The following is an 18,876-nucleotide window of genomic DNA, read 5'->3' on the forward strand; positions in this document are numbered from 1 at the left end:
ATAATTGGGATCACTGAAAAGTCACAGGAGTTTGAATTTTTTGTTAATAAAGAAAAAAAAGTTGCCAAATGGTCTCTTATTGTAGCATTGCATAAATTAGAATCAAATCAAATGGTTAAAATGTCTAAACTTACAGATTTTGCTGTGTTCCCAAAACCAATTGAAAGGCAAAAAGTTTCAACTTGTCTGAAAGTATTTTGCGAAGAAACAGTTTGTGCTTTAAAATGTCACCCAGAGTTAAAAGATGTTGATGATACTATTTCTTTTCTTTCAATAATAACTGAATTTTGGAGAATTGTTAATGTTCATAGCCTTTATGCAGGTGTACGTATGCGTGATCCGAATTGGTCTGCTATTTTCTCTTCTGATGATTTTAATCTTCAAAAGCTGTTAGAATTTGGAAACATGGCTAAGCAAATGTGCTCTTCTCTAATAGTTCGTTTTAAAAGCTTCACTAAAGATACTTCTAAATCATACTTGTAATGGTCTTGTGGAGTTATCAAAGTTTCTCTTATCTACAAGTCATAAGTATGTTTTGCTTGGAATATTTACAACTGATCTTTTAGAAAAGCAGACAGGGATCAGGAAGTACATATTTTATCACTGTTCGACAAATACTAAAGAAAGTGGGTATCATAAAAACAAAACTACTTTTGCAATTAAACAAATATGGTGTTGATCTTGAATTTACTACATCAGGTCATTCTTGTAAAAGATGTGGTTTTTACTTAAATGAAGAAAAATGTTTGATATTTGATAATTTGACAGAATTAGAAAGTATATTATCTATAGATGTAAAAATGACTCTAATTTACATAGCTGGTTATATTGTCCGAAATGACAAAGATTCAGATGATTCATATTTTTATTATGAGAAATTTAGAGATTTTACTGAAAAAATTAATTGTGGAGGATTAACTATACCTGGTGATTTAGTTTGTCAATGGGTAATATATTGCTATATTATGTTTCGTGAAGTAGCTGATAATACATACATATCTTCTTCGTGCAATCTAATGATGCTTGTATCAGAATCCTATAAATTAAATATGAACAGAAACCATGATGTTACACTTTCACATGTTTTTTTTAAGAACAATTGTAATTTATATTCTCCAAAGTCTGAAAAATAAGAACGAAACAAAAGCTTTTAAAATTTAGCGTTAAATAACAAAGGTCAACAGAAACTGTTTTTTTGTTAAATTGAACTGTTAAATTTAAATAATTATACTGTATACACTCTTAAAAAAGTTCAGACTAACTCTGTCCGGAATGGTTCAGGTGGGCAAATTTACCTGAGTATTCAGGCAAATTAATTCAAACATTCAGGCATATTACTGTATTGGTTCAGGTATTTTAGCAAACCAGCTGAACACTTAGAATAAAATTTTTGAAATGTTCAGGCAAAAGAAGTTCCGTGAATTTTTCTACCGGAACGTTCAGGTGCTTTACCGGAAACATCAAATAAATCGCCTGAAAATGCGAAAAAATTTTTCCGCGCCAAAAGCAATCACCATTAAACTTTTTAGGGGTCGCATGTGATTGCATTCTCTCATTTTAAATTTTTTTTATTAAAAATGAGCATAAAAAAGTTGTCATAGTCACAGTTGGCAGAATATTTATTATCAAAAGGAATATCTATAGACGCTACAGAAAAGCTTAAAAGTAAGCTAGCTTTTCATATTTTTTGTGAATGTACGTAAAAGAGATGTGTATATAGTATATTTACATATTTATATATGTATATTTACATATGTATATATTATATTTACATACATACATATGTGTATATTGTATGTATATATACATATGTAAATATATAATGTATATATACATATTTAAATATACACATGTATATATAAATTATGTATATATAAACATGTGTATATTTACTTATGTATACATTACAATTACATACATATATATGTGTATATTTTTTGCGAATGTACGTAAAAGAGATGTGTATATAATATACAGATCTCATTTACGTATTATATTATACTATATCATATTATGATATAACATATCATAGTATATAAAATGTAGTATTTCATATTATATATAAACTACTATATCATATTATGATACATCATGATATATCCGGATGTATGAATATATATGGATGTAACTATATGTATGATATATGATATACATAATAGCTCAAACAAGAATAATATCGAAAAGGGACTTACCGGTACCGTCAGGTCAGATTATCCTTATGTCAAGTAAAGTTACCAGTAGCAGGCTACTGGTAACATGTAATCCAGTACAACCTGCTTCATGTTAACGTAAGGAAGGGCATCCGGTTTTAAAACATTGCTTCAACTCTTTCATAATGGCATTTATATGTCATTATGAAGAACCATCCAAACCACACCAGTGTGGAAAAATGGATGTAAAACTTACAATATATATATATATATATATATATATATATATATATATATATATATATATATATATATATATATATATATATATATATATACTTACAATATATATATATATACTTACAATATACATATATATATATATATATATATATATATATATATATATATATATATATATATATATATAAATATGGATGTATGATATATATATATAGATTTATACACGTGTATAGATATCAAAATATATTTTTATTATTTATCATATCGATATACTATATCAATATCTATATTATTAATAACGTGTATCTTTTTATTTAAAAAAGTTTTTAGATTATACACATCACATACTACATAACTTTTATAATAAAGACCATATAGAATGTGATGTTTACACGTCACATTCTATATGGTGTTCATTATAAAAGTAATGTAGTATGTGATGTGCATAATCTAAAAACTTTATAAATAAAAAGATGTACATACAATGAAATTTACAAAGTCAAACTTAGTTCAACTAAGTTTAAATTTGTAAAAAAACCAAAAAATAAAAGTAAATAAGTGATAGATGCACATCTATCTACTCTAATCCTACTATTTTATTAAATTGTTGGTTATAATAATTGTTACAAAATATATTTGATTAAATAATTATAAACTGTATTTAAAGACAAAAAGGTTTCTATTGAAACACAAATGCTTAGTTTTTATACTAAATATACTATTGATTATTATTTTAGGTGAAGAAATTGATGGGTTAGCTTTTTTGGAGTTAAACGCATTATTGCTGCATGCAATGGGCATCAAAATGGGCCAGGCCATTAAAATTCAAGCCATAATTGAGGAAAAAAAGGTTAACTATTTAATAAAATATAATTATAATAAAGTATAGACTGCAGAAAATATTTATTTAGTTTTTATTAAAAATATTTTTTTAGTTGTATATAAATTATGATGATTAAAGTGAACATTATTTTTATATTTTACATGATATTTTATAGGGTTTGTTACAACTGAGTTGTTACTTGTGGACAAAATTTTGTCAAACCACTAATGATTATACCTATCATTTAAGAAACGCGCACCTGTTGTTTGAAACTTGTTTTTTACAATGCAATGTTAATGGTTGCATTCGCACATTCACACTTTATAAAGTGTTACGTAAACACATTTAAAAAACTCATAGGTGCCATGATACTTTGAAAGAAGTTTTTAACCATTCAGATATTACAATGCAAAATACAGAAAACGAATACTTAGCCAAAGATTGCAATGAGGTTTCATATTTTGAAAGTTTAAAAAAAGAAAGTGTAGCAAAAGAAAGTGTTTTTGTTGCACCTATTGTAGACGAGTATGGTGTTTCACAAGCGGCATTAAAATTTTTGATGTCTTTGCAATCTTCTAGTTCCATTTTTTCTAAGCACATCTCAGTTCATAATGGATAGTTTAAATGAGTTGCTAAATGATATTATTAATTATCTGCTTGCCAAGACAGACGTTGTGTTAAAAACATACAGATGTGGTACCGCAACATTTAATGCTCTTTCAGAAGAATTTAACACCTGGAAAAATCCTTTTAAGGGCATTGATACTCATTATAAATTGTTGAATTATCTTAAGCTAAAAGGTCTCTATGTTGAACCTGAAGCACATTCAATAGGAGATCGGTGGGATGTTAAGAGAGACAGATCAACAAAGCAACAAATGCAGGTGTGTGTGAAAAATAAATTTTACCTTAAACCAATTGAGAAAACCTTGAAATTGGTTTTAAAACAACCTGAGACTTGGAAAATTTTAAAAAGAGACAATGAGTCAGCAAATGATATAGCAGAAGATTGGTTAGATGGTAAGCATGGCAGACAGCTAAAAACATATGCCAAACATTATTTTCCTAACAGTATTCATGTATTTATTCAGATTTATTTTGATGAGGTAGAGACAACAAATCCGCTTGGATCTAAAACTGGAATACACAAGTTAGGTGCATTTTATTTTACAATAAAAAACTTTCCACCAGCTGTAAATTCTGCGTTAAGCAATATTCATTTGTTGGCCTTAGCACATTCGGAAGACATTAAACGGTACACCACTAATCCTGTTATGGAAGTTATTGTTCAGCAATTAAAAGACTTACACGATGAGGGTTTTACAGTTTTTTGTGAAGGAAAAGAGATAAATATTTGTTGTTTTTTAACACAAATTGTTGGTGATAATTTTGGGCTGCATGCAATACTTGGATACATGGAAAATTTTAGCAGTGCTTTATTTGCTTGTGACTTGTGTATGGCGACTCAGGATGAGATGCAAAAAGTATTTTGTGAGTATTCTCTTACAATGAGGACACAACAATCATATGAGCAACATATTGAGCAGCCTAAAAATGGTACCATTTCATCTAAAGAGTGTGGCATCAAGCAGCCATCAACTATAAAAAATTTGAACTATTACCATCCTGCTTGTAATGACTCAGCCGATATAATGCATGATTTATTGGAAGGTGTAATTCCGTTTGAAGTCAAGTTATTTTTGGGCCACATAATTTATGACTTAAAGCTTATTAATCTCCATGGGCTTAATTGTCGTATTAATACAATAGACTATGGTCTGGTTAGTAAATCAAAACCTAGTTTTATAAGTGAGTCACATTTAAAAAGTCACAACTCATTGCTTGGACAACGGTCAGCTCAGATGCTGATTTTGTTTTTACATTTACCATGTATTTTAGCTGATGTTATTGACAAAGTAGATAATTTAAAATGGCGTTTGTACCAATTGCTAACGCAGGTGACAGAAATTATTTTATTGCCAAACTCTGTACTTAAAAGATCTTGTATCAGAGCATCATGAGTTATTTAAAATATGTTATCCTGATATAAGACTTTTATATAAACATCACAGAATGGTTCACTATGGTACTATAATAGAGAATAGCGGACCACTTTTACATATGATGGTAATGTGGTTTGAAGCAAAGCATAACTTTTCTAAGCGTCATGCTCATATCATTTGTAAATTAAAAATATAGCATTTTCTCTCGCAAGCAGACACCAACTTTCTCATGCTTTTGTTTGGATGACTAGATGTCCATTAAAAGGGATTTCAGATGTTGGAAATGGTACAATTATTTCATAATCAGATATTAGGCATAAGTCATATTTTACCTCTTATTGGTGAAAAAATAAATGTGTTTATGACTAAAAAAGTAGTCATTTTTGGTCAAAAGTACCAAACTAAGATGTCTGTACTTCACTCTATTAGTGATGAAGGTGAACCATCATTTGTTAAAATTGAACAAATATGTGTTCATCAAAATGTAATTTATTTTATTGGACTTAAGTGGCATGTCCACATGTATTTTGATCTAACTCTATCGTATTGTTGTTTACTTGATTCAGAGCGTATATGTTTGAGAGCAAGTGACTATGCAGATTATAAACCTTTTGATACTGTTCATTGTTTAAAACCTACATGTATATACGAGCATATTATTTACATCACTATTTTTATCATTACAATGTATTAAAATGATTTTTCATTTTTAAATAATTTGTATATTTTGCTTAATTGTAAATTCTTAAGATAGCAGTTAAAGAAAAGCTTATTATTGAGTTGCTAAAAATAATATAAGTAGTTTGCTAAACTAAATGTAAAAGTATTTATAACCCACTACAACTTTTCCAAAACAATAAATGTATATAATAATCAGGGCTTGTGATGAAGAAAATCGTCAAGCGTGTTATATCGCGACCGTAAAATTAGAATATGTTTTCAACGGGCGTGATTATGTGCGCTCGAGATAACGTCGGCGAGCGCGATCATGAAAATTGCTGAAGGCGACGCTCATAAAAAGCTTTTTATTTTTTATATCTTTTTTTATTTATTACATAATTCTTTCGTCAAAAAATGTTTGAATTAGTATCACACTTATGAAACTAATTCAACGAAAGAGATTTTTATACTTCCAAACTTCTTGTATCGCGATTTTATTTTTAACTATTTATGTTATAAAAAATAATATCAAACAAAAACGCAACTTCTTATTGATTTAGTATTGAAGTATAATTTAGTGACTAAGTTTTGCTTCGTTGTTTTGATATATGTATTTTAAAATGTTACGCTGTAAACTTAATTAACGGTTAATGGTTTTTATATTTCTTCATATTTTTTATTCAAATTAATTATTTAATTTTTTTCTAAAATTTCTTTTTTAAATTACGTTACGTTATCTTAAAAATATAACACAAGAATAATTTGAAATAATAATAAATAAGTATAACAACTTTTCATTTAATAAATATTGACATCATTACTTAGTTTTCTTTTCGAATGTCCTTAATTGCGAACATTCTAAACAACAGAATCGTTTTAAATTTGAGTTAAAATAAATAATAGTTAATAAAAAATCTATACTATGAACAAAAATATTTTCACAAGATTAAAAATACTCCACGGTTTTAATTTTCATATAATGGTTTTCTAATTTTCTATATATATCTTATTTTGCGCATTCACATTGTGTTTCCACGTGCACATTCCATTATTGAAATTAGTGACGATTATCGACTTTAAACTACTCATTCATTACTTTAGTGCAAAAGAGAACGACGTAGTGCTTTTTATATTTTATATCAGTTGTTTGATAACAGAATATCTTTAATAAAAAATCTTTTTTAAATATTTTATGAAATTAAAAAAATAATCTTGAACTATTCGACGAGCGTTATTTTATACGCTCGTTATAAGCTGAACGAGCGTTGTTTATCGCGCCTAGAACGTTTGAAAATACCGTTTACGGGCGCGTTTTACGAGCGGAGCGCGATCGCGCTCGCTTCATCACAAGCCCTGTATATATATATATATATATATATATATATATATATATATATATATATATATATATATATATATATATATATATATATATATATATATATATATATATAATATATATATATATATATCTACATTGGGTGTTGTGAACAAGTACATTACTCCTTTAATAAACAGCTTGAGAAGTGAATATAAACTTCTTTTTTTTTGTAGAAAATGATATAACAGTTTAAGTGAAACTTTAAACAGCTTAAGTTTTTAAGCTGTTTAAAGTTTAAGTGAAACTTTAAACAGTTTCAGTTTAAGTGAAACTTTAAACAGCTTCCTTGAAGTCGGCTTTGTCACCAACATTATCATCGACAATTCAATTATTGATGTACAGGTTGCTTTAAGATTGGATAACGTTGACTTTGTAAGTATACCTTAAAAATAATTTTTTAAAGTGTTTTGTTTATACTTAGTTCATTATTTTAAACAAACGGTAATAAGCCAGGATTCCCCCACATTTTTTGCAGCAATAAATTCCTTTTATAATTAAAAAAACAACAACTAAACTTTCAACTTATACAAATGAAGATTTTGTTTTTATGTAGAACATACGTAGTTTGCTTGATGAACATCAAACAGGTAAGCTTGTTTTAGCAGAATATGATTCTACGGGTGCACTTGTTAAAAGGCGTCAAGATATGATCCACATTGTTGTTAACTCAATGGTCCATAGAGTTGGAAATATGTAAGTTTATATTTATTTCCGTAATATTAAGGAACTATTGAAATAACACTGAAAAGTTTTGTTTAATAAAAATTATTTAAAAAGCTATTTATGAAAGTTTATCAAACATTTGCTTAATATAAATGTGGCAATACAAGTATTTTCTTAAATATATATGTTTTAGGTATCCTTCCACAAAAACCAAATCTAATCTTGCAAAAGCTATTATCACTGCCTTTCCAAAGCTACATTCTGGTGGAAAACTTGGATATGTGAGATTATTAGAGACATTTTATTAGTTTTTTTTTACCTTCCTTTTTTTTTTCTCCCTGAGACCAAAGGGGTCACAACAGTCAAGGAATAATTATTATTAGTGGTAGTATCTTCACAATTTGTCAATTATAAGTTGAGTTGTCTATGAGGTGATAAAATCTAACTTTTTAAAAAAATATTTTTGTAGGAAAACTATTATAGCCCATAAACAGAGTATGTAGTGGGTAATAAGAAAAGGAAGGTCACTCCTCATGGCCACATAGAAGAGAGACTGAAAACTATGCGAAAACATGTTGGTGTTCATGTACAACCTTGTCGAAAGAGAGTTATTGTTTTAGCAGAAGAATTCCACTCGTCCGGTATTTTAATATTAAGTATATTTTTCATAAACTCTTTCTTCGTTTCATTAAGACATTTACCTAATACTCAGTATTGAAATTAATTTCCCAAATAAAGCATATAAACAATCAACTAAAATAAACATTTTAAATCTATAAATATTGAAAAATAGTTTTTTAAATTTATTGTGTTATAAATAATATATATTTTTTTGTATAGCGCCTTTCTAAAAAGAAGAACTAAGTATGATAGGAGAGTTGAGATTTGATGACTTAGGCTATGAAAGAAAGTTGGACTATATGGAAAAAACTTCATGCTCTCGTCTCTTGTGAATTGTAGGCCAACATTTGAAGATTTACTCAAAACATTTCCGCCACTAAAAGATCTAGCCATACACGTAAGAATAAAAATCACCTTATTATCATTAAAACCTTTCACAAATAAATATTTAAAATTATTCAATCACAAAAATTAAATGTATTGTAATTCATACAAAATACATCTAAGATGTATCTTTTATGAGTTAAATGATACATCTTTTGAATTACAAGATACATAAAAGTTACAAGATGATCTTGTAATTTTTAAATATTTTTTTGTCCTTAAGGTTTTGCTAAAGTATTCTTAGTTTTGCTGAAGTAAAATTAAAGAAAATGATTTTACTAGCAGTCTTATACTATATTCTTATCTTAGTTTCAGAAGGATTTCTGTTGAAATTTTCCAGAGTCAAATGATTTTTTGGCTCATTGGGAGCAAATAACGCCACATGTTATCTCTTGGGCAAGGCAAAAAACAAATTTGATGGTGAAGCAGATTCTTGCTGAGCTTGATATGCAAGACAACCCTTCTATAGGTATCTAAGTGTTATAAAACAATATGGCAGGGTGTATTTGATTTTAAAATCATTATAATAATTTATAAATTAATAAAAGGATTTCACTAACAAAAATTATATGTTTTTTTAAAACAGGAATTGAAATGGATTTTGCATTCTTATTACTCCCCTTTATAATTAAAGTGCCATCAAAGAATAAAAGTTGTGCATCAGCTGTTGAAGTTGCAGAACATTTCATTCAATTTTATCCGATATATTGGAATAATAAATTTCTAATAGATATAAATTTATACATATTAAGTATAATATTAAGTTTGTAGTACGATAATACATATTTAATAACTTTACATGTTATTAACATTGCTATACAGAAAAATGCTCCGTTGAGAGTCGGACTCTCAAGGGAAGGGGAATACATAAATATTCTGCGAATGTCAGAGTTAAGCAAAGTTTTCGGTATACCGAGATACCGGTAAACAGATTTTCAATTCTCATTGAACTTTCTCTACATATATAGAGAGAGTTTAAGGGGAATTGAAAATCTGTCAGACTTATCCAGTGTCTAAGTTAACAGGATTCTACTGTTTAGTTATTAAATATAGTAAATATAGTATTAGTTTTAAGTTGTATGTGCTGATATTTATATTTATTATGAATCAAAATTACATTTTTTAATGACTTATTTTAATTTCTATACTGCATTTAAATAGGTATCAACTCCGATGGAAGTTGTGATTCAAAGTCGTACTCACAAGCATTCTCTAGTCATAGCTTTCTGTACTCATTGCAGTGTCGAACAATTATTTATTGTCACGGAGTGTCAAGCTGTTCCTGTCAACAGATGTATATCTTATGCTGTGGACATATTAATTAAACTTTATTTTTTAATGAACATGGAGTATGCGGAACAATGTAGCCACATATTGTACTTTTTGCAACATACCGTGTTAGGTTACCAAGATGAAATGCATCTATCGAGAGGAGCCAGTGACTTGTCCCTTTACCTCAGACAAAAACTTAATCAATTTTAAATGCCGAAACAATTATATTTTAATTATTATTTTCTATATTGAATTGTTAAGCATAAATTTGTATTAATTATAAATTTAAGTATATTGACTGTCTGAAAATCAAATATCGTTTTTATGTCTAAACCGAGTTCATTTATAATCACAATTTGGCATTTTACTGAAAATTTAACATCTTCAGGCCTAATAAAAACTAATATCGAATTTACGCCTAAACCAAGATAGTTTATAATCGCGATATGGAATTTTTCTGAATATTTACTCTTTTCAGGCAAAATACCTGAACTACTTTGAACCGTATGGAACCAGACGAACATTCAGGTAAAATAACTGAACTTAAACTGGTTCAGGTTTAGGTATTTTACCTGAACTGGTTCAGGTTTAGGTATTTTACCTGAACCTGAATTGGTTCAGGTTCAGGCATAATACCGGAACCAAAACAATTTAGGTTCAGGTAAAAATCCTGAACCAGTTCAGGTTCAGGTGTTTTACCTGAATGTTCGTCTGGTTCCATACGACACGAAGTAGTTCAGGTATTTTGCCTGAAATTTCCGTCAATTTACCGGAACTTTTTTAAGAGTGTATAACTATAATAGAATAAAAGAAAAAAATGTTATTACTTTTTAATATATTTTAGATGCATTTTTGTTGTTTATTATTATTTCTTCCTTAAAAATTAATTTTTATGTTCAGTCCAGGTTTTTTTTTTTGTATTTTTTGTTTAAAAAACTCGCCTCCAGTTTATGACGTCATCCGCACGGTGAATAGGCCTGTTATAAAGTACGCCATTCATTATGAAAAAGTCGTTTTTAAAATGATTTTTTTTCATTATATAAAATTTTCGCATAAATATATATCGAAAAGAAAATAGGAAAATGATCAGATATCTCACTTTTAATAATGCCTTTTTTAAGCGAATTATTAAAAATATCATTGGTTATAATGTTATCAATTAAGGAAGTTGTTGTTTGAGTAATTCTTGTTGGTTTGTTTATTAGAGGTATATATATTTATATATATATATATATATATATATATATATATATATATATATATATATATATATATATATATATATATATATATATATATATATGTATATATATATATAGATAAGATCCATATTTAAATTTAACATAGTAAATGAATGATTATGCTTAATTACATTATATATAAATGAAACAGAAAAGAAAATAGTGCCTTTATTAATAAAGGTCGGAAAGTTCACTCTTTTAAAGCCTGACTAAAAAATGGCTAAATTTATATTGAGTTATAACCTTCAAAATTAATATTAAAAGCCGTATAAAATATTAACAAACAATCATAATTTAACTTGTTAACCATGCAATTGGCACAAAGTGAAAAAAGCTTCCCACTATAGAATTGATAATATTAATTAGTATTATATATTGTATCTAAAATGCTGTTTTAGATTTAGCTGATTTGTTTTCCGTGTGATAAAAAAAGATGGCATATACCGGTTTTTCCATATATTCTGGTGGATTTTTGCACGAATCTGGTGGTTTTTTCAATTTAATCTGGCGGTTTTTTGCATTCAATCTGTCGGTTTTAAAATTATATCAATTTTATAACGCATGTTATGTATTGCTTAAATGAATAGTAATAAAAAATATTTTACATATTCCAGCTAAAAATAAATTTAGATGTGCAACATATAGTATAATCCAATAGCATTGAATAATAATAATATTAATAATAATAACAATAATAGTAATAATAATAACAATAATATACATATATATATATATCTGTATGTATAAATATAAATAATACAAGTTCGAAAAAACAAATTTTAAAAAATTACGACTTTATTTTCTCTTAATGGCATCTCCATTAACACAATGCGTAAGAAAAGATTCGTAGTGCCTCACGAAGTTTGAAAAATCATGTTCAGTCACGTGCTTACAATCGTTCCTCATTCGTTATAACAAATCGTTATTTCCGATCGGAGCTATATGTCCTCTTCTAGCATTCTTAATTTTTGAGAAAGTCGCTTCACAAGGATTTAGTAAAGGTGAGTATCGGGGTAAAAAGCGAATTTTATAGGGATAACTATTATAAAAATTGGATAATGAATGATGAAACTTAACTTTGTCCATCACAAAGGTAAACTCTTCTTCTTCCTCCAAAATACTTTTAAGAGTATTTAAAAATCCTTTAAAGATATCTGCTGTCACCCCTACGCCAATTATTGCTTCACTGTGGACTATGTTTAAAAAATTTAGTGCTAATATCATAGTTATGTTACGACCTCTTGATGATAATACACGTTGATTTAAGGTCGTTCCTCGGAGATTGTATCCGTAGTTTCTTATCGTATGAAGATTGAATGGACTTCCATCGATATAAATGATATTTCTGTAACGTTGTTGCAATGTCAAGTTTAAATACCATGATACAAATGTTTTTCTTTTTTCTTTTACCTCCGTAGTATTGCGTCTTTCACTAATGGGTCTTAATGATTTGTATAATTCAATTTTTTTAACCATCGCTATAATGTAGAGACATTGACATCAATTCCCGATTCTACCTTTATCTCCAGTAGATTATAGTTTTTGTTATCTCCAATTAACTCATGTAGCTTATTTCTTATTTCCTCAGTTCAACCTGGCTGTCGAAAACCGCCTCTAATACCAGGATTGATATTATCTGTTGATATATACCGATGGACCAGGCGTCGTATTGAAGCCTCACTTCTATGCATGAGTTCCGATATTTCTTTTACATTTTTTCCTTCGTTAATTACAAGATTAATGATCAAATTTCTTACTTCAACATTAACTTTTGAGCAATGTCTTCGTGCCTTATTCATTTTAGTGTTTTAAAAAGTTAAAGAGAAAACGGGCTTAAATTGTATATAATTAAATGAAGTATAATTAAATGAAGCAATAAAAACAAAACTATTTATCATGATAAAGAAAAACTACTAGATTGAATGTAAAAACCCCCTAGTTTAAATACAAAAACCGGTAATAAAATCAGAACTTGGCGCTGTGCAGTTTCTCTCCCCCACCACTTTTTTTTTATTATTGCTGATTTTGATAGAGAATTTTATGCTGATTAAGAATCGTATAAAAACGAAGGTCTAAAAATCAACAGAAAGTGCTTTAATTCGATGCTGAAGTTTAAAAAAATACACTAAAAAACGCTATTATTCGCCATTTTTTAAAAAACTTTTTACATCTTTTAACATCATTTTGACATTTTGAAATCAATCGTTAAGAAAATCTCTTTTAGTTACGCGACCCGGTTTTTATTGTCGTCAAAATTAAATTATAATTAAATGTTTTTATGAATATATTCAGTGTCGCATTTGTTTCTATGGCGCCCCTTGGCGTATGAATAGTCGTCGCACTATACATCATGATATAAGTTAAAGCAAAACATATTTACAGTTAAAACTAATTATCTGTTGTTTTTGTAAATTTATTACAATTCCAAAAAGCAAAAATATACTACAAAAGTTTTCTCAATTTTTTTATCAAAGTCATCTACGATATCAGTATAATTAATATTGAAAGTTTAATCGCTTTCTGTTGATAATATAGATAAGGCGTTAAAACTTAGTTTTTTTACAGTAGATCTTAAATACGATTTCAATCTTTTTAGCAACGAAAAGCTACGTTTAACAGAGCAATTTGCTCAATGAGCGCACACAAATCTTCCTTAGCTATAATATAGAATTTGCCTAAAGTTCATTTTATTTCAAATATGAACTTAAGCGAATAGATTCTTCCATAAAACATTCATCTAAATTGTTGCTGTACATGCGGTATAAATGTACTTCATTTTCCAAAATTTTATTAGGTGGCTAATTTATTAAATGGCCTAGAAATGCAATGTTTTTGTAAATAACTTCATATGCTTCAAGCCTCTTTTTTAGTTCTCTACTAAGACATACAATTATAACATTAAATATCTAGGTTTTCTGATTAGTATGTGATTCCAAGTGTGATTCATTAGGTATGTGGTTCCGTGTGTGATATATTCTGTGTGTGAGTATGTAATTGGTATGTGATTCCGGTTCATTAATTTCATCATTTTTCTTATGTTTCCTCGTTTTCTTTGGGATTTAAATTTTTAACGTAGGTGGTGTAGTAAAAATTATTTTGAAGTTGTAAGGTTTAAGTTCTTTTCTAAGTTTTGGACCTATTCTTGGGACCCATGGAAGTTTAACTATATATATATATATACATGTTTCTGTTTTACTATATTTTTTTTTATAAAGGTTGATTCTTTTTTGAATATAGTTCTTAGCAGTTGCTTCAAGTTTAATCTATCGTGTCCATTTTCTGCATACATGTTCAATAAAAACTGTATTTCATCATTAAAATATTTTTTGGAACAAATTTTAATGGCACGAGTTGGGTTAGGACTATTGTAATTGTAAAAATTAAATACAATTACACATTACATTAAAATAATACTGCACTGTAATATTACAGAAACAATAAAATTTTTTTATTTTGGTATTGTATTGCTGTGATAAAAACAATTACAATAAGTATCCCAGTCGGCATATCTAGTATTGTAAATACTCGTAGTATTGATCACGTATAACATACCGCCATTGATACCAGAAAAATACGCATTTAGTTTTAAGTTTCGAATTCGAGTTCAATACCACTTATTTATCAAAAATACGTATTTATAATATTTGATCAAAATCGGATATGATATCGAACCCGATTTTGATCAAATATTGCCAAATAAAGGAAAAACGAAAATCTTTGCTTTTAAAGCGCATGCTTAAACTGATATAGCGAAAATAAAATTTAAATTAAAAAGGTTTCCTTTGAGAAATTTAGTAAATTATCTCCAGTACAGTTACAGTACTTTTTTGCACTAAAAGAGTTACTAAAACTTTATCATAAAAATATTTATTACTACTTTTAAATTTATTAATTTAGTTTTATGAAGTCCTAAATTAATATAATTCAAATATACGTTAAATCCTATCATTTCATACCTTACTTATTTTATTCCGTTGATTACTATTTTATTGACATTTCTGTTATACTATTACCTTTTTTTGTTCTGTTTTAGAAAATTTAGAAAAATAAGTTAAAATTTTGAGCCAACGCTGACATTTTATTTGTTGCTAAACGTTAAATTTTGTTATTAGGATTGCAGTTCTTTTATCTGTTTTTTGTTCTTTATTCAATAAGTATTTGATTTAAATTAAATATGATTATAATTTGATATTTTATTACGAGATATATGTCTTTATATATAAATATATATGAACCTTTTTAGATTTTTTCATGTTATTTTAAAATTTTTTGTTCACGCAATTCAAGTTATATATGTCTATAGTTTGCATATATGTTTATATTATGTTCAGAATTAAAAAGTTTTTGATAAATATATGTATGTGGTAATATGTGTTATATAATTGTTTTATAAATGTATTTTTAAAATAGTATAAAATGTATCTATTGTGTATATAAATATTATAAGAAGTGTTTATATATGTTATATAAGTTTAAATAAATATATTGTGTTTTATAGTTAGTATATATGTTTGTATTATGTTGTTTCCATGACATAGAAACATCATAATATAAACATATAAACTAACTATAAAACACAATATATTTATTTAAATTTATATAACATATATAAACACTTCTTATAATATTTATGGATCATGTTTTCAAAGTGTGTGACTTGGCAAACGTGTTGAGCAAGATTTTGCATAAAGTTGTTATTTATGTTACTAATGTTGTTACATTTGGCTTACCTTTATGTTGGTGTCTATTGTTAAAAATTATAAGTGGTTTTATTATTGAAAGTCACTGCTTTTAATCATTCACTAAAAGCCACTCAAGAAAAATCATTTTGCCACATATACATTTTGTTTATATCTTAATATGAATTTTTAGAACCATGACGTACCAACATGAATTGTTTTCTAAAAGCTAACATGAAATAACAATATTTAACAACTACTACTCTCTTATCATGACATCTTATCTCTATCTGATATATTGATTTGCGATTCATATATGATGTTTTTCTTTGTATTTGCTTATCCATTACATTTTTTTATTTCAGATTTATCATATGATGTATTTATGCAATATAAAAGAACGAATATATGTAAATTTTTGTGAATTTTTTAAAAACATCTGCTAATAATTAGTCCAGTCAACGTTCAAACTTCAATTTTGCATATGTCATCTTTAAGTAGTTTCTAGGCTTTTCTAAATGTGTTTCTTATTCACATGGTTTTACAAGCAAGGTATGCAAGCAAATTTGAGCTGAAAATTTTTTTTTAGCCTTTAAGGAGAATTGGCATTACACTTTTTTAAATTTAATTTGTTTAAATATAGTAGTTTCAACAAATAAATGTTTGTTTGTTCTTTGTTTTTTTACTTATTTGTTTTCAGATTCTTAAGAACTTGGCAACTTATGTAAGAAAGTTTTTTGTTTTTTTTAGTGCAATTGGAAAGAGCTGAAAGTTATTTTTTAGAGCAATTGAAAAGAACTACAGTGTTTTTTTGTTACTTCACACAGTATAACTGATACTGATTTGAGTAAGTTTACTATTTTGTTTTATTTGATATTGGATTTATTTGATATTTGATATATGTTATATTAGATATATATTTTATGTATTTAACATGGAAAACTGACTGTAATTTGTTGACACAAAAGTTTATAAACATAAATCTGCCTATATTTCAGTTTATTTTATATTTCTCTGTATCTTTATAAATATTCTTTCTTAGAAAAAATAACAGACTAGAAAAAAATAAATTCTTTTTGAAAGTAGTTGAAAAAAATGATGATGTATTTCCATATTTCATTGTGTAAAGTGTAATACCACTTTTTAAAGGTATGTGAATAGATATATAGGGGAACATGGGGCAAGATGACGACTGTTTCGAAAAATGCCTTTATCTTAGTCTGTCCCAAAAAATAAAACTTACCTTTAGCTGGTGATGTAGCAATGTAATAAATCAAGTCAAACGAGGATAAAAAGTTTTTTTTTCAATGTCGGAAAAACTTTTTTAATACTTAGCTTTCTTCACAAAAATAATATTTAAAAAAAAACCATTGATAAATCTAGTAAAATTAATCTACTTCCCTTTCAGCTAAAGTCAACTGTTATATTTAGTTTTGCTTAAGAGATAACTGTTGGTCGTCATCTTGCCCCACTCGTCATTTTACCCCATGTTCCCCTATATATATATATATATATATATATATATATATATATATATATATATATATATATATATATATATATATATACATATATTTATATATATATATATATATAATATATATAATATATATATATATATATATATATATACATATATATATATATATATATATATATATATATATATATATATATATATATATATATATATATATATAATTAATTTAGAGTAAAATATACTGATTGACATTGCTTCATTTTTTCATACAAGATTGTGCATTTATTATTTTTATGCATTAAGGTAAAAATAATTTTGTGCATTGTAGTCTAGATTCTTTTTTAATTAAAAATAATTGATGTAAATAAATGTTGTTTAATATTTTTGATAAACGACTAATGTATGTAAACATATAAAAAGATATGGATTTCAATAAATCTTAAGTTTAAATAAAGTCTTTGATTAGAAAAGATCACAATTTGTAAGATTCTTTTACGTTCATTTATTCAGTTGCAGCGATAGTAAGATTACTGGATATGTTTAATGATAATAGTTAAATTGAAATAGATAGTATTAGGCTCAATGAAGTTGTTAATGTAAATGCTTATAGGCAACTTGAAAATAGTAGTCAAATGAAAAAAATAGATCATTTCTAAGAAATATTTTACGATTTGCTTGCTATTTTATGGTATAATTGTTTAAATTGTTTAACTATAATTGTCCCTCGATTGTTCAAATATTGTAATAAATAAAATCTTTTCAGTCCTAGTATTTAAGTTAATAAAATATTTTATTAAGTTGTGGTGTTATTTGCCAGTGTGTTGTCTAGCCTTTTTATAATCTTTTTTAATTATTCTGTAGTCACGGAATATATATTTTCTGTTATTATTATCCTAATTCTACTAACAATAAAATGCAAATAGTACTTTTGTAATTAAAAATTGTAATTTTTTTTTAATTTAATTTTTTAGGTATTTGCAGGCTTTACTTGACTCTCCGTTTCTGGTACCTGTGTTGTGACAGATTTTAAAAAGAACTCAACTGATGTTGATGCGGTCTTCGTCGTTAACTATAAGCAATGACGTTGCTGATAGGGAGTCAAAGTTAAAATATTTATAGATAAATTTGTATTTAATTTTTTAGATAATATATCAAGTTATTAATGTGTTTTTATTGTTATTAATGATTTAATAACTCATAACCCGTATTACGGGTTTCTTATTGCTAGTCATTTTCATTATGTTATGAATTCATATTAGTTAATAAAATTGTATTG

General features: G+C 26.7%; 1 protein-coding gene and 4 long non-coding RNA genes across 8 annotated transcripts in view; 4 read left to right on the forward strand and 1 right to left on the reverse strand.

Moving 5' to 3' along the window:
• Positions 1–18,876, reverse strand: part of LOC136080602 (leucine-rich repeat serine/threonine-protein kinase 2-like) — a 112,751-nt gene that overhangs the window by 65,905 nt on the left and 27,970 nt on the right. The window lies entirely within an intron of this gene.
• On the forward strand, positions 1,586–3,243 carry LOC136079974 (uncharacterized). Its single transcript, XR_010638348.1, has 2 exons — positions 1,586–1,665; positions 3,131–3,243. It is a non-coding gene; the product is annotated as an uncharacterized LOC136079974 (long non-coding RNA).
• LOC136079975 (uncharacterized) lies at positions 7,683–8,530 on the forward strand. Its single transcript, XR_010638349.1, has 3 exons — positions 7,683–7,953; positions 8,117–8,204; positions 8,393–8,530. It is a non-coding gene; the product is annotated as an uncharacterized LOC136079975 (long non-coding RNA).
• Positions 8,772–9,634, forward strand: LOC136079976 (uncharacterized). Its single transcript, XR_010638350.1, has 3 exons — positions 8,772–8,941; positions 9,238–9,397; positions 9,515–9,634. It is a non-coding gene; the product is annotated as an uncharacterized LOC136079976 (long non-coding RNA).
• Positions 16,002–18,767, forward strand: LOC136080601 (uncharacterized). Its single transcript, XR_010638554.1, has 3 exons — positions 16,002–16,672; positions 16,871–16,967; positions 18,572–18,767. It is a non-coding gene; the product is annotated as an uncharacterized LOC136080601 (long non-coding RNA).

The sequence above is a fragment of the Hydra vulgaris genome, chromosome 05 (genome assembly GCF_038396675.1).
Source record: "Hydra vulgaris chromosome 05, alternate assembly HydraT2T_AEP".
In the NCBI taxonomy this organism is placed as follows: Eukaryota; Metazoa; Cnidaria; class Hydrozoa; order Anthoathecata; family Hydridae; genus Hydra; species Hydra vulgaris.